This window comes from Pan paniscus, chromosome 5 (assembly GCF_029289425.2).
Source record: "Pan paniscus chromosome 5, NHGRI_mPanPan1-v2.0_pri, whole genome shotgun sequence".
NCBI lineage: Eukaryota > Metazoa > Chordata > Mammalia > Primates > Hominidae > Pan > Pan paniscus.
In genome coordinates this window covers 61,061,360-61,074,134 of record NC_073254.2, presented here as the reverse complement: position 1 = coordinate 61,074,134, position 12,775 = coordinate 61,061,360, and the positions used below count along the sequence as shown (strand labels likewise).

The 12,775-nt window shown below is 36.8% G+C and overlaps 1 protein-coding gene across 2 annotated transcripts in view; it reads left to right on the top strand.

Moving 5' to 3' along the window:
* The window catches only part of CYP39A1 (cytochrome P450 family 39 subfamily A member 1), a 102,797-nt gene that overhangs the window by 73,913 nt on the left and 16,109 nt on the right, over positions 1-12,775 (top strand). The window lies entirely within an intron of this gene.

Here is a 12,775-nt window from a genome sequence, read left to right as displayed (position 1 = left end):
TTCCATTTCAGAACTCATTATTGGTCTGTTCAGGATTTCAGTTTCTTCCTGGTAAAATCTTCGAAAGCTGCATGTTTCCAGGAACTTATTCATTTATTCTAGGTTTCCAAGTTTGTGTGCATACATGTGTTCATAATACTCTCTGAGGGTTTTTTAAATTATTTCTGTGGGATTGGTTGTAATATCCCCTTTGTCATTTCTGATTGTGTTTATTTGGATCTTTTCTCTTTTTTTTTCTTTATTAATCTATCTAGCTGGTGGTCTATGAATCTTGGTTATTCTCTCAAAAAACAAAGTTTTGGTTTTCTTAATCTTTTGTATGGATTTTTGCATCTCGATTTTTGCATCTCAGTTTTGGTTCAACTCCAGTTTTGGTCATTTATTTTCTTCTGTTAGCTTTGGGGTTGGTTTGTGCTTGGTTTTCTAGTTCCCATAGGTGATATTAGATTGTTAATTTGAGATCTTTCTAACTTCTTGTTGTAGGCATTTGGCGCTGTAAACTTTCCTCTTACCACTGATTTAGCTGTGTCTCAGAGATTCTGGTATATTGTATCTTTGTTTTCATTCATTTCCAAGTATTTGTTTTTATTTCTGCCTTAATTTCATTCTTTAAAGTCATTCAGGAGCAGAGCATTTAATTTCTATCTAATTTTATGGTTTTGAGAGATGTTCTTGGTATTAATTTCTATTTTTATTGCACTGTGGTCTGAGAGTGTGGTTGGTATGGTTTTGGTTTTTTGAATTTGTTGAGTATTGCTTTTATGACCCAGCATGTGGTCAATCTTAGAGTATGTGCCATGTGCATATGAGGATAATGTATATTCTGTTGTTGGGTAGAGTATTCTGTAGATGTCTGTTTGGTCCATTGGTCAAGTGTTGAATTTAGGTTCTGAATATATTTGTTAGATTTTCTGCTTTGATGACTTGTCTGACACTGTCAGTGTGTTGTTAAAGTCTCCCACTATTATTGTGTGGTATGTAAGTATCAATATAAGCCTCTAAGAATTTTTTTTATGAATCTGGGTGCTTCAGCATTAGATTCATGCATATTTAGGAAAGTTAAGTCTTCTTGTTGAATTTAACCCTTTATCATTATGTAACACCCTTCTTTGTCCTTTTTGAGCATTGTTGGTTTAAAGTCTCTTCTGTTTGAAGTAAGAATAACAACCCCTACTCTTTTTTTATTTTCTGTTTGCTTGATAGATCTTTCTCTATCCCCTTACCTTGAGTCTTTGGGTGTCATTGCACGTGAAATGGGCCTCTTGAAGACAGAATACAGTTGGGTCTTGTTTCTTTATCCAGCTTGCCACTCTGTGCCTTTTAAATGAGGTTCTTAGCCTGTTTATATTCAAGGTTAATATCAGTATGTGAAGATTTGATCTTGTCACCGTGTTGTTCACTGGTTCTTAAGTAGACTTGATTGTGTAGTTGCTTTATAGTGTCAGTGGGCTATGTACTTAAGTGTGTTTTTGTGGCGGCAGATAACGATCTTTGATTTCTGTTTGGTAGTCCCTTAAGGACCTCTTGTAAGGCAGGTCTAGTGATAATGAATTCTGTTCACATTTTCTTGTCTGAAAAGGATTTTATTTCTCCTTTGCTTATGAATCTTAGTTTTGTTGGCTATGAAGTCCTTGGTTAGAATTTCTCTGCTTTAAGGATGCTAAATATACACCCCCAATCTCTCATGGCATGTAAGGTTTCTGCTGAAAGTTTCATTGTTAGCCTGATGGCAATTCCTTTATACATGATCTGCCCCTTCTCCATTGCTGGCTCTAAGATTTTTTCTTTTGCATTGACTTTGGAGAATCTTATGAGCATGTCAACCTCTCTAGTGAAGTTGAGGAAATTTTTGTGGACAATATCCTGAAATATGTTTTCCAAGTTGCTTGTTCTCTCTCCATCTTTTTCAGGAATGCCAATAAGTTGTAGGTTTGGTTTCTTAACATAATCCCATATTTCTAAAAGACTTTGTTCATTTTTATAAATTATTTTTTCTTTATTGTTGTCTGCCTGCATTGATTTGAAGGAGCTGTCTTCAAGCCCTGAGATTCTTTCCTCAACTTGGTTTACTCTGTTATCAGTGCTTCCAGTTGCATTCTGAAATTCCTGTGGCGAATTTCTCATTTCCAGAAATTCAGTTTGGTTCTTTGTTAAAATGGCTATCACATCTTTCAACTCTTGGACCATTTCACTGTTTTCCTTGGATTGGGTTTCAACCTTCTCCTATATCTTGATGAGCTTCCTTGCCATCCAGATTCTGAATTCTATATCTGTCATTTCAGATATTTCAGGCTGGTTGAGAACTATAGCTGGGGAGCTAATGTGGTAGTTTGGAGGTTAAAAAATGCTCTGGCTTTCAGAGTTGCCAGAATTCTTGCACTGGTTCCTTCTCATCTGTGTGAGCTGATGTTCTTTTAATCTTTTGGATGGGACTTTTTGCTTCTTATATTCTTTGATACCTGATATGGTTTGGATCTACATCCCCACCCAAATCTCATATTGAATTGGAATCCTTCGTTTTGGAGGCAGGTCCTGGTGGGAGGTGATTGGATAATGGAGATGTTTTCCACGAATGATTTAGTACCATCCCTCTTGGCTCTGTCCTCATAATACTGACTGAGTTGTTGTGAGATCTGGTTGTTTAAAAGTGTGTAGCACATCCCCCATCTCTTTCTTGCTCCTGTTCCTGCCACGTAAGAAGCTTGCCCCCCTTTGCCTTCCATCATGATTGGAAGCTTCCTGAAGTTCGGCCATATCCACCCCATCAGAATCAGAAGCCACTATGTTTCCTGAACAGCCAGCTGAACCATGAGCCAATTAAACCTTTTTTCTTCATAAATTACAGTCTCAGGTATTTCTTTATATCAATGTGAGAATGGACTAATACAATGCCCTTGAGGATTTGGCTGTGGTATAAGTTGGATTTAGTTGACTGGCTTCATATCTGGATGTTTTCAGAGGCCCAAGGCTCAGCTCATCACTCCTGGACTGGGTGTTCTAACCCAGGAGGGCTGGGAGCAGGCCCACAGCTTTGTTCTGGGGCCCCTTGAGATTAAAGCACAGGCTGTGCTGGAGCATTTGAGGTGTTTCCAGTCTGTTGGCAACAACACTTGACTGGAGCTTCTGGCAAAAGTGCTCTGGCAGGGCAGTGGTGGGCCCCTGTGTGCATGTATTCCAGTGAGGTGGGGACAGGGGGATGCTATGAGTGAGTGCACATCAATGTGGGAAGGCTGCACGTGGGTGCACACTGGCAAGATGCAAAAGTGCTCCAATGGGTATGCAGCATCTGCCAGTGAAACAACTATCGTGGTGGCCATTGACAAGCACTTTGGCTGGGCAATTGAGGCTGGGCTGCATGTGGTTGCAGCCAGGCAGGGACCCTGAGAGAGGCCAGCAGACTGGGGTGTGCTCAAATCAGACTGCATGGACAAGACAACCCCACTCTCTCCAGGTCCAGCAGCTAACAAAGGCTAAAGTCACCTAAAGGAGTATGGTGAGCCTTGTGGGATGAGTGTCCATGGCCATGCTCCACTATAGACATTCCCATGTCAAACCCTCTGGGCTCTTTCCAGGCTGGAATTCTGTTTCCACCAACTCTCCAGGCAATTATCACTAGCAGCTCAAATGTCATGGGAGTTGTGGGATCTTCCATAGCTAGGATCTCAGAAGCCCATGGTGAAGGTGAGCCACTCCATGCCTATTTCACTTACCCTTTCTTTAGGAGGCTCTTGGGCCCAGAAATGAGTCCTGGTGCTCGGCAACCCCCTGCAGTGTTCCCAACTTTCTCTACTTTCAGCCTATGATCTTTGTCCTTTTTGTGTCCACTCTCCATGCCTTCTTTCCAAAGACTTGTTCAGAGTATGCTGGTCTCCTTGATAGTCTAGTCTCTTTCAGTGGGAGAATTTCTTCCTGGCTGTATCTAGTTGGCCATCTTGGCTCCCTAAAAAAATTAACAGTGATTTTTGATACTTAGACCAAAGTGATTCTAAAACAAACTGTGTTTATTTCTGAGCAAAAATTTCAGGATGACACCCTTTTCCTTTATTTACAAAATAGATCTCCAGCCCCCATCCTGTGCACAGAATACCTGGGCAGGATATGTATCTATGGAGAGAAAGAAAGGCCACTTAGGGTTGGATATCCCTTTTTTCTCCCATGGACTTTCTCATCTCATCTTAACTGAATGACTGCTCTTTAATAAGTTAGGTATCTCTAATGTTCAAAAGAAATTTCATTCCTAAGAAAAGGGGACTAGAATTAAAACTGCTGTTTTACAATATTGTCCATAGGTTATTATCTCCTCATCACCTAATTCCTTCTCCTCGCTTTCTAATAGTTTTAATTTTCACTTGGATATCCATGGGGATTCTGAAGCACTGATTCCACTCCCAGCTCTGTAGAGATGGAACACTTCCCTAAGACAATCAGCACATGATGTCCCTGCCCCCTCTCTCCTTTACGATAGTGATTAGTTTAGGTATTGGCAGATGTTTTAAGCAGGAAAATTAACTACTAGGGTTTCTATTGAGACCTCTGGGTCAAAAATAATCATTCCTTCCAGGATCTTCATAAAGACACATTTGACCCCAGAAACTGGTGCAGCTATTTTGAGACTAGAAAAGCAGACAATATTATGCTGAAGCTGATAACATAAAACAGAGCAGTAGAAGGAAACTGACTCCATGGCAACATCACTGAGCTGCTGGAATGATCTCTTCCTGAAGCCAGCATGAGCCACAGGTTTTTCATATACATAAAGCAATGCATTTCCTTCAGTATAGAAATCAGTCTGATGTGTGTTTTCTGTTCCTTGCAACCAAAAGTATCCTCAGTAATATAATTCCCTTAAAAGCAAGAGTTTTCTTTCAAGAATTATTGAACTCCATGAAATCTTGTATTAGCACTTCCTAATCATATAAGTTAATTGCTTTCTAAATAACCTGTGCTTTTTTAAAGGGCTTAGCTTCATTTACTTTGGTTATATCAGTTAAGACTGTCAAATGCCTGTCTCAGACACTGATGACACCCACTGCTATAGAATTATGGCCCTGTTCTCCAGGTGCCGTAGATGTTCTATACACTCCTGAGCCCAGGACTCTGGCTCTGATGTTGCTCTGATCACCTATGTGCTGAATACTGGGACCACCACTGCCACAAAAATGCCTGTGCCCTGGAACCAGTGCTACTGTGGTTACCAGCATGCCCTTGTGACAGACCCAGCACCAAGAGGATCCCTTTGGCTAGGACTCCCCACAGTGTCCTAGGAGGCCCCAGGAAAAAGAATAGCAGGAGGACCACAGCAATCTTTGACACTAAGGCCCTCTAAAACTTTCATCACTACTGCTGCCTTCAAATACATCTACAACCTTGGCCACTGAGGACCCCCACAGTCCTGTCAAATATTGATTACAGCTGATAGAACTGCACAGACTATGCCACCACATCCTGTTCACTTAGCATAGCACTCACCCACAAATGAAAGCATTTCCCCACAAATCCAGCCCATCAGTCTTGAAGAGATGACTGCTCCCTCAAATGCACAGATATCATTGCAAGGTCATAAACACATACACAAAGGAAAAATGACATCACCAAAGGACCACTATAATTTTCCAATGCAAAACCCTAAAGAATTAGAGATCTGTAAGCTTCCTAAAAAGGAATTAAAAATAATTATTTTAGAGAAGCTCAGCAAGATACAAGAGAACTCAATAATATCAATCATAACAACAATATATGAATAAAACTGGAAGTGAAGCAAAGAGATGGAAAGATCAAAAGAAAGCAAACATAAATCCTGGAGCTGAAAAATACAGTGAATCAACTGAAAAAATGCAATAGGGAACTTCAACAGCAGACTCAACCAAACAGAAGAAAGAATCTCTGAGATTGAAGATAGGTCTTTTGAAATTATCCAGACTAAGGAGAAAAAAATTGAAAGGAGTAAAGTAAACCTATGGGACTTAAGGGACATTAATAATGAAACCAATGTATGCATCATAAAAGTCTCAGAAGGAGGATTGAGAAAGGGGAAGAAACCTTATTTAAATAAATTATGGCTCAAATTTTCCCAAACCCTGAGAGAGATATGGACATTTACACCTGTGAAACTCAAATGTCTCCAAACATGTTCAACCCAAAGAGAACTTCACCATGACACCTTATAATCAAATTGCCAAAAGTCAAAGACAAAGAAATTTAAAAGCAGCAAGAGAAAAGTGACTTGTCACATACAAGAGAACCTTTATAAAACTATATTGGATTTTTCAGGAGAAACTTCACAGGACAGAAAAGAATGGGATGATATATTCAAACTACTGAAAGAAAAAACATTCTGAAAACCAATGATATCATATCTGGCAAAGCTGTCCTTCAAAAATGAAGGTGAGTTAAAGATATTTCCAGACAAACAAAGCTGAAGGAGTTCATCACTACTATACCTGCCTTATAAGAAATGCTAAAGGTACTTCTTCAAGCTTAAATGAAAGGACACAAATTAATAACATAAAAATGCATGAAAGTATAAAACCCACTGGTCATGGTAAATATATAGTCAAAATCAGAATATTATACTCCAGTAATGGTGTTATATAAATATGTTTTAACTCCAGAAAAAAAGATTAAACACAAAAGTGTTAAAAATAACTATAGCTACAATATTTTGTTAAGAGATAGATAATATAAAAAGCAGTAAATTGTGACATCAAAAACATATAGTGCATGTGGGGGTAGGAGAGAAGTAAAATGTAGAGTTTCCATAGGCAAATGAAGTTAAATTGAGTGCACCCTTGGATAGGTATGCAGTACAGTGTAGTACTGGTTTTATTAGGTTAAAATATATTGCTATAAGTATGTTTTCTGTAAGACTCATAGTGACCACAAAGCTAAAAGCTATAGTAGACACACAAGAGATAAAGAGAAATGAATTAAAGTATACCACTACAAAAACGAATCATATCAGAAAGGAAGATAGCAAGAGAGGAGCAAAGGAACTAAGGAACTACAAAACAGAAAATTTTTACAAAATGGCAATAGTGAGTTCTTACCTATAATTAATTACTTTGCATGTAAATGGATTGAATTATGTAGTCAAAAGTCACATAATAACTGAATTGGTAAAAAAAAAAAGCAAACAAAAACAATACCCCCTATATATTGCCTATAAAATGCTCCCTTGAGGACACATATAGGCTGAAAGTGAAGGGGATGGAAAAAGATATTCCATGTAAATGTAAACCAAAAGACAGCAGGGTTAGCTCTGATTAGACAAACTAGACGTTAATTCAGAAACTGTAAAATAAGACAAAGAAGGTCATTATATAATGATAAAGGGATAAATTCATCAAGAGGGTAAAACAATTGTAAATATATGTGTACCCAACATCAGAGCACCTGAATATACAAAGCAAATATTAACATAACTGAAGGGATAAATAAATATCAATGCAATAATAGTAAGGGACTTAAATACCCCACTTTCAACAATAGAGAGATCATCCAAGCAGAAAATCAATAAGGAAACATTGGACTTGAACTACATTTTAGACCAAATGGACCTAACAGACATATACAGAACATTTCATCCAACAGCAGCAGCATATACATTCTTCTCAAGCACCTATGTCTAGTGCTATGACATTCTCCAAGATAGGTCATATAGTAGACCATAAAAAATTTAAGAAAGTTGAAGGCATATCAAGTGCCCTTTCTTACCACAGTGTTATGAAACTAGAAATCAATAACAGGAGGAAAACTGGAACATTCACAAATATATGGAAATTAAACAACATACTACTGAATAGCAATGGGCCAAAGAAGACATAATACTTTGTTTACATTTTGAGACAAGTAAAAATGGAAACATATCTGATATGGTATGGATGTGTGTCCTCTCAAAATCTCATGTTGAAATGTGATCTTCAGTATTGGAGGTGGCCCTATTGGGAGGTGTTTTGATAGTGAGGGGAAATCCCCCATGAATGGCTTGGGGCCTTTCTGTGGCAATGAACTACTGCAATATCTGATTGTTAAAAAGAGTTTGGAACCTCTCCCATTTCTCTCTTGCATTCTCTCTCCCTGTGTTGCATGCTGGCTCCCCTTCACCTTCTTCCATGACTGTAAGCCTCCTGAGGCCCTCACCAGAAGCAGATACTGGCACTATGCTTCATGTACAGCCTGCAGAACCATGAGCCAAATAAGCCTCTTTTCTTTATAAATTCCCTAGTCTCAAGTATTCCTTCATAGCAACACAAATGAACGAACACAACAACATACCAAAGCTTACAGAATGCATCAAACACAGTTCTAAGAGGGAAGTATATAGTGATAAACATCTACATTAAGAATAAAGAAAGACCTCAAATAAACAATGTAAATTTACACCTCAAGGAACTAGATAAAGAAGAACAAATGAAGCACAAAGTTGGCAGACATATGGAAATAAACCTCAAAACAGAAATAAATGAAATAGAGACTAGAAAAACAATTTAAAAAGTCAACAAAAAGGTTTTTCAGTTAAAAAATTAAGTCTTGAAAAATGATATATCTTCTGGTAGACTGATGAAAAGAGACAGAAGACAAATAAATCAGAAGTGAAAGAGGACAACAGATAACACATAGGATCATAAGAGATTACTATGTGCATTTAAATAAAACCAGTTAGATAACCTAGAAAAACTAGATTAATTTCCAGAAACATAAAACCTACCAAGACTGAATTATAAAGAAATAGAAAATCTTAACAGACCAACAACAAGTAAGGAGATTGAATCACAAATTAAAAGTCTCCTATCAAAGAAAAGCCCATGAACTGTTTCCCTTCTGAATTTTACTGAACATTTAAAGAATTAATACAAATTCTTTTCCAACTCTTAGAAAAAATTGAAGAGAGAACACTTCCAAACCCATTTTACAAAGCATTACCCTGACACAAAAGTCAGACAAGGAAACTACAAGAAAAGAAAACTACAGGTCCATATTCCTGATGAACATAAATGCAAAGCTTCTACAAAAAAAAAATACTAGCACCTGTATTCAACAGCAAATTAAAAGGATCATACACCATGATCAAGTAGTATTTATCCCTTGGATGCAAGGGTGGTCCAACCTATGCAAATGAAGAATGTCATATACCACATTAACAAAATGAAAAGCAAAAATTATATGATTATATCAATGGATGCAGAAAGAGCATTTGACAAAATTTATCATCTTTTCATGATAAAAAACTGTCAACAAATCGAGTATAGAAGGAAAGTACTTCAACATAATAAAGGCCATATATGACAAGCCCACAGCTAACATCATACTCAATGGTTAAAGATTAGAAACTTTTCTCTATGACCAGGAACAAGACAAGGATGCCACTTCTGCTACTTGTATTTGACATAGTACTGGAAGTTGTAGCCAGAGCAATTAGGCAAAAAAAGAAATAAAAGAAATCCAAATTGGAAAGGAAGAAGTAAAATTATGACTGTTCACAGATGATATGATCTTATATGTACAATCCACTGCCCCCAAAACACTGTTAGAACTAATAAATAACTCAACAAAGTAGCAGGATACAGTATGAACACACAAAAAATCCATTGCATTTTTATATACTAACTGAACAATCTGACAAGGAAACTATGAAAGCAATCCCATTTATAATAGCATAAAAATGAATAAAACAATTAGGAATTAGCTAAACCAAGAAGGTGAAAGACTTATACACTGAAAACTACAAAACATTGCTGATAGAAATTAAAGACATAGATAAATAGATACATATCCCATGTTTCTGGATTGGAAGACTAATAATGTTAAAGATGCCAGTGCTACCCAAAGAAGTCTACAGATTCAATGTAATCGCAATGATGTTACTTTTTTTTTTTTTGGCAGAAATAGAAAAGCCTATTCTGAAATTTATATAAAATTTCAAGGACCCCAAGTAGCCAAAACAATCTTGAAAGAGAAGAACAAAATGGAGGACTCTCATTTTCTGATTGCAAAACTTACTACAAAGCTGCAGTAATTAAAACAGTGTGCTATTGACATAAAGATAGACATGTAGACCAATACAATAGAATAGAGAGCCCAGAAATAAACCCTGGAATATGTGGTCAAATGATTTTTGACAAAGATGCTAAGGCCATTCAATGGGAAAGGGGCAGTCTTTTCAATGAATGGCGCTGGGAAAACTAAATATTTACATGCAAAAGAATGAAGTTGGACTCTTATAACCTAATACCATACATCAAAATTAACTCAAAATAAAATAAATACTTAAAACTATAAAAATCTTAGAAGAAAAACAGAGCACAAGCTTTATGACATTGGATTTGGCATTAATTTTTGGATATGACACCAAAGGCACAAACAACACATGAAAAATAGACAAAATTGGACTTTATGAAAATTTTAAAATTTTGTGCATCAAAAGACAGTATCAACAAAACAAAAAGGCAACACACAGAATGGGATAAAATATTTGCAAATTACATATCTGATAAGGGTATTAGTTTCCATTATGCATAGAGAACTTCTAAAACTCAACAACAAAATAACCCAATTCAGAAATGAGCAAAGAACTTAAATAGACATTTCTCCAGAGAACATACACAAATGGACAGTAAGCACATGAAAAGATGCTCAACATCACTAATCATTAGGGAAATGCAAATCAAAACTCCATTGAAATACCACCTTATACCCGTGAAAGTTGATTATACAAAATGAAGTCATTTATGTCATACCCAACTAAAATGAGTCAAGAAGCCATGAGAAAAACGCTAAGGTTACATACACCTGTTTTTTTTTTTTTAATGTCTTATTAGCTCAATCCAGATCTGCATGGACCTAACCATAATTTCAAGACTACAAGTCCCACCTGGCAACTGCTGAAACTCACCTATCAGAGCTCACTGGCTCTTGTAAGATGCTGCCAGTACCAGTGAACTTTCTCTGAAAACAATTTGCATAACCTTCCCTTGCCCCAGTAAACCTTAACCATTTCTTTGTTCTGTGAGCATAACAGAGGCCACCCTAGTCTGTGTGTGTGCCCTGAATTGCAATTCTATTCCTTATATATTCCAAACAAAACCTCTTGCTTAGAGATTCATCTCTATATATTTTTGAGTTGGCATATCCATTAGAATGACTACTGTAAACAAAGAAAATAACAAGTGTTGGTGAGGATGTGGAGAAATTGGAACCTTTGTGCATTATTGGTGGGAATGTAAAATGGAACAGCTGCTATGGAAAACGGTATGGCAGTTCTTCAAGCATTTAAAAAAAATTGCCATATGATCCAGCAATTCCACTTCTGGATATATATCCGAAGGAAACAAAATCAGTATCTCAAAAGAAATATTTGCCCTCCTAGGCTCATTGCAGCATTAATCACAATAGCCAAAATATTAAAACAACCCAAGTGTTGATTGATAAATGGATAAAAAAAGTTATATATATATATATATATATATATATGGAATATTTTTCAGCCTTACAAAAGGAAATCTTGCCATTTGCAACAACATGAGTCAACCCGGAAGACATTATACTAAGTGAAATCAGCTACACACAGAAAGACAAATCCTACATAAAGTCATCTATATGTGTAATCTAAAAATTTGAACTCATTGAAACAGTGAGTAGAATGGTGGTTACCAGGGGTTGGGGGATTGGAGATATCAGGCAGAGAGTACAAGCTTTCAGTTACAAGATTAATAAGTTCTGGAGACCTAATGTACAGTATGGTCACTATAATTAATAATAATGTATTGTACAATTGACAGTTGCTAAGAGAACAGATCTTAAGTTTTCTCACCCCCACTTCTCCCAAACACACAAAAGGGTAACCACATGAGGTGACAGATATGTTAATTAGGTTGACTGTGGTAATCATTTCACAATGTGTGTGTATGTGTATATATGGGTACATGTATATATGTGTGCGTATATGTATGTGTGTGTATATATATATATAAAATCATCTCATTTTGTGCTTTAAATATATATATAATTCTTATTTATTTATATTTTGAGGTCAATCTTACCTCAATAAGCTATAAATAAAATAAACCATAAGATCATTTCTATTTTGCAAGTACTTAAACTTAATTAAGTCAGTATTATTCCTTTGCCCCTTTTCCTTAATAAGAAGCTGATATAGTTAGGCTTTGTGTCCCCACCCAAATCTCATTGTGAATTGTAATATGTATAATCCCCATAATCCCCATGTGTCAAGGGAGAGACCAGGTGGAGATAATTGAATCACAGGAGTGGTTTCCCCCATGCTGTTCTCATGATAGTGAGTGAGTTCTCACAAGATCTGATGGTTTTTATAAAGGACTATTCCCCCTTTGCTCACACTTCTTCTTCCTGCCGCCTTGTGAAGAAGGTGCCTTCCTTCCCCTTCACCTTCTACCATGATTGTAAGTGTCCTGAGGCTTCCCTAGCCATGCTGAACTGTGAGTCAATTGAGCCTCTTTCCTTTATAGATTGTCCAGTCTTGGGCAGTCCTTTATAGCAGTATAAAAATGGACCAATACAGAATGTTTAAAAAGAGATAGCCAAACTATTAGCTCATAGCTCATTTGTATGGAAATTTTATTTCTAGGAGGAGTAACCATAGGATCACCATTAGAACAATCCTGGCTGCAGTCAGGAAAACAATAGCTCCAGAGCATGCACCCCTAGTAACAGCCACTTATAATCTTCCTAATGAAACAGAAAACAGTATGTCAAATCGAGAAGGGCTGAGGTTCTCCAGTTCTTCATTCTTGCTGTCCCA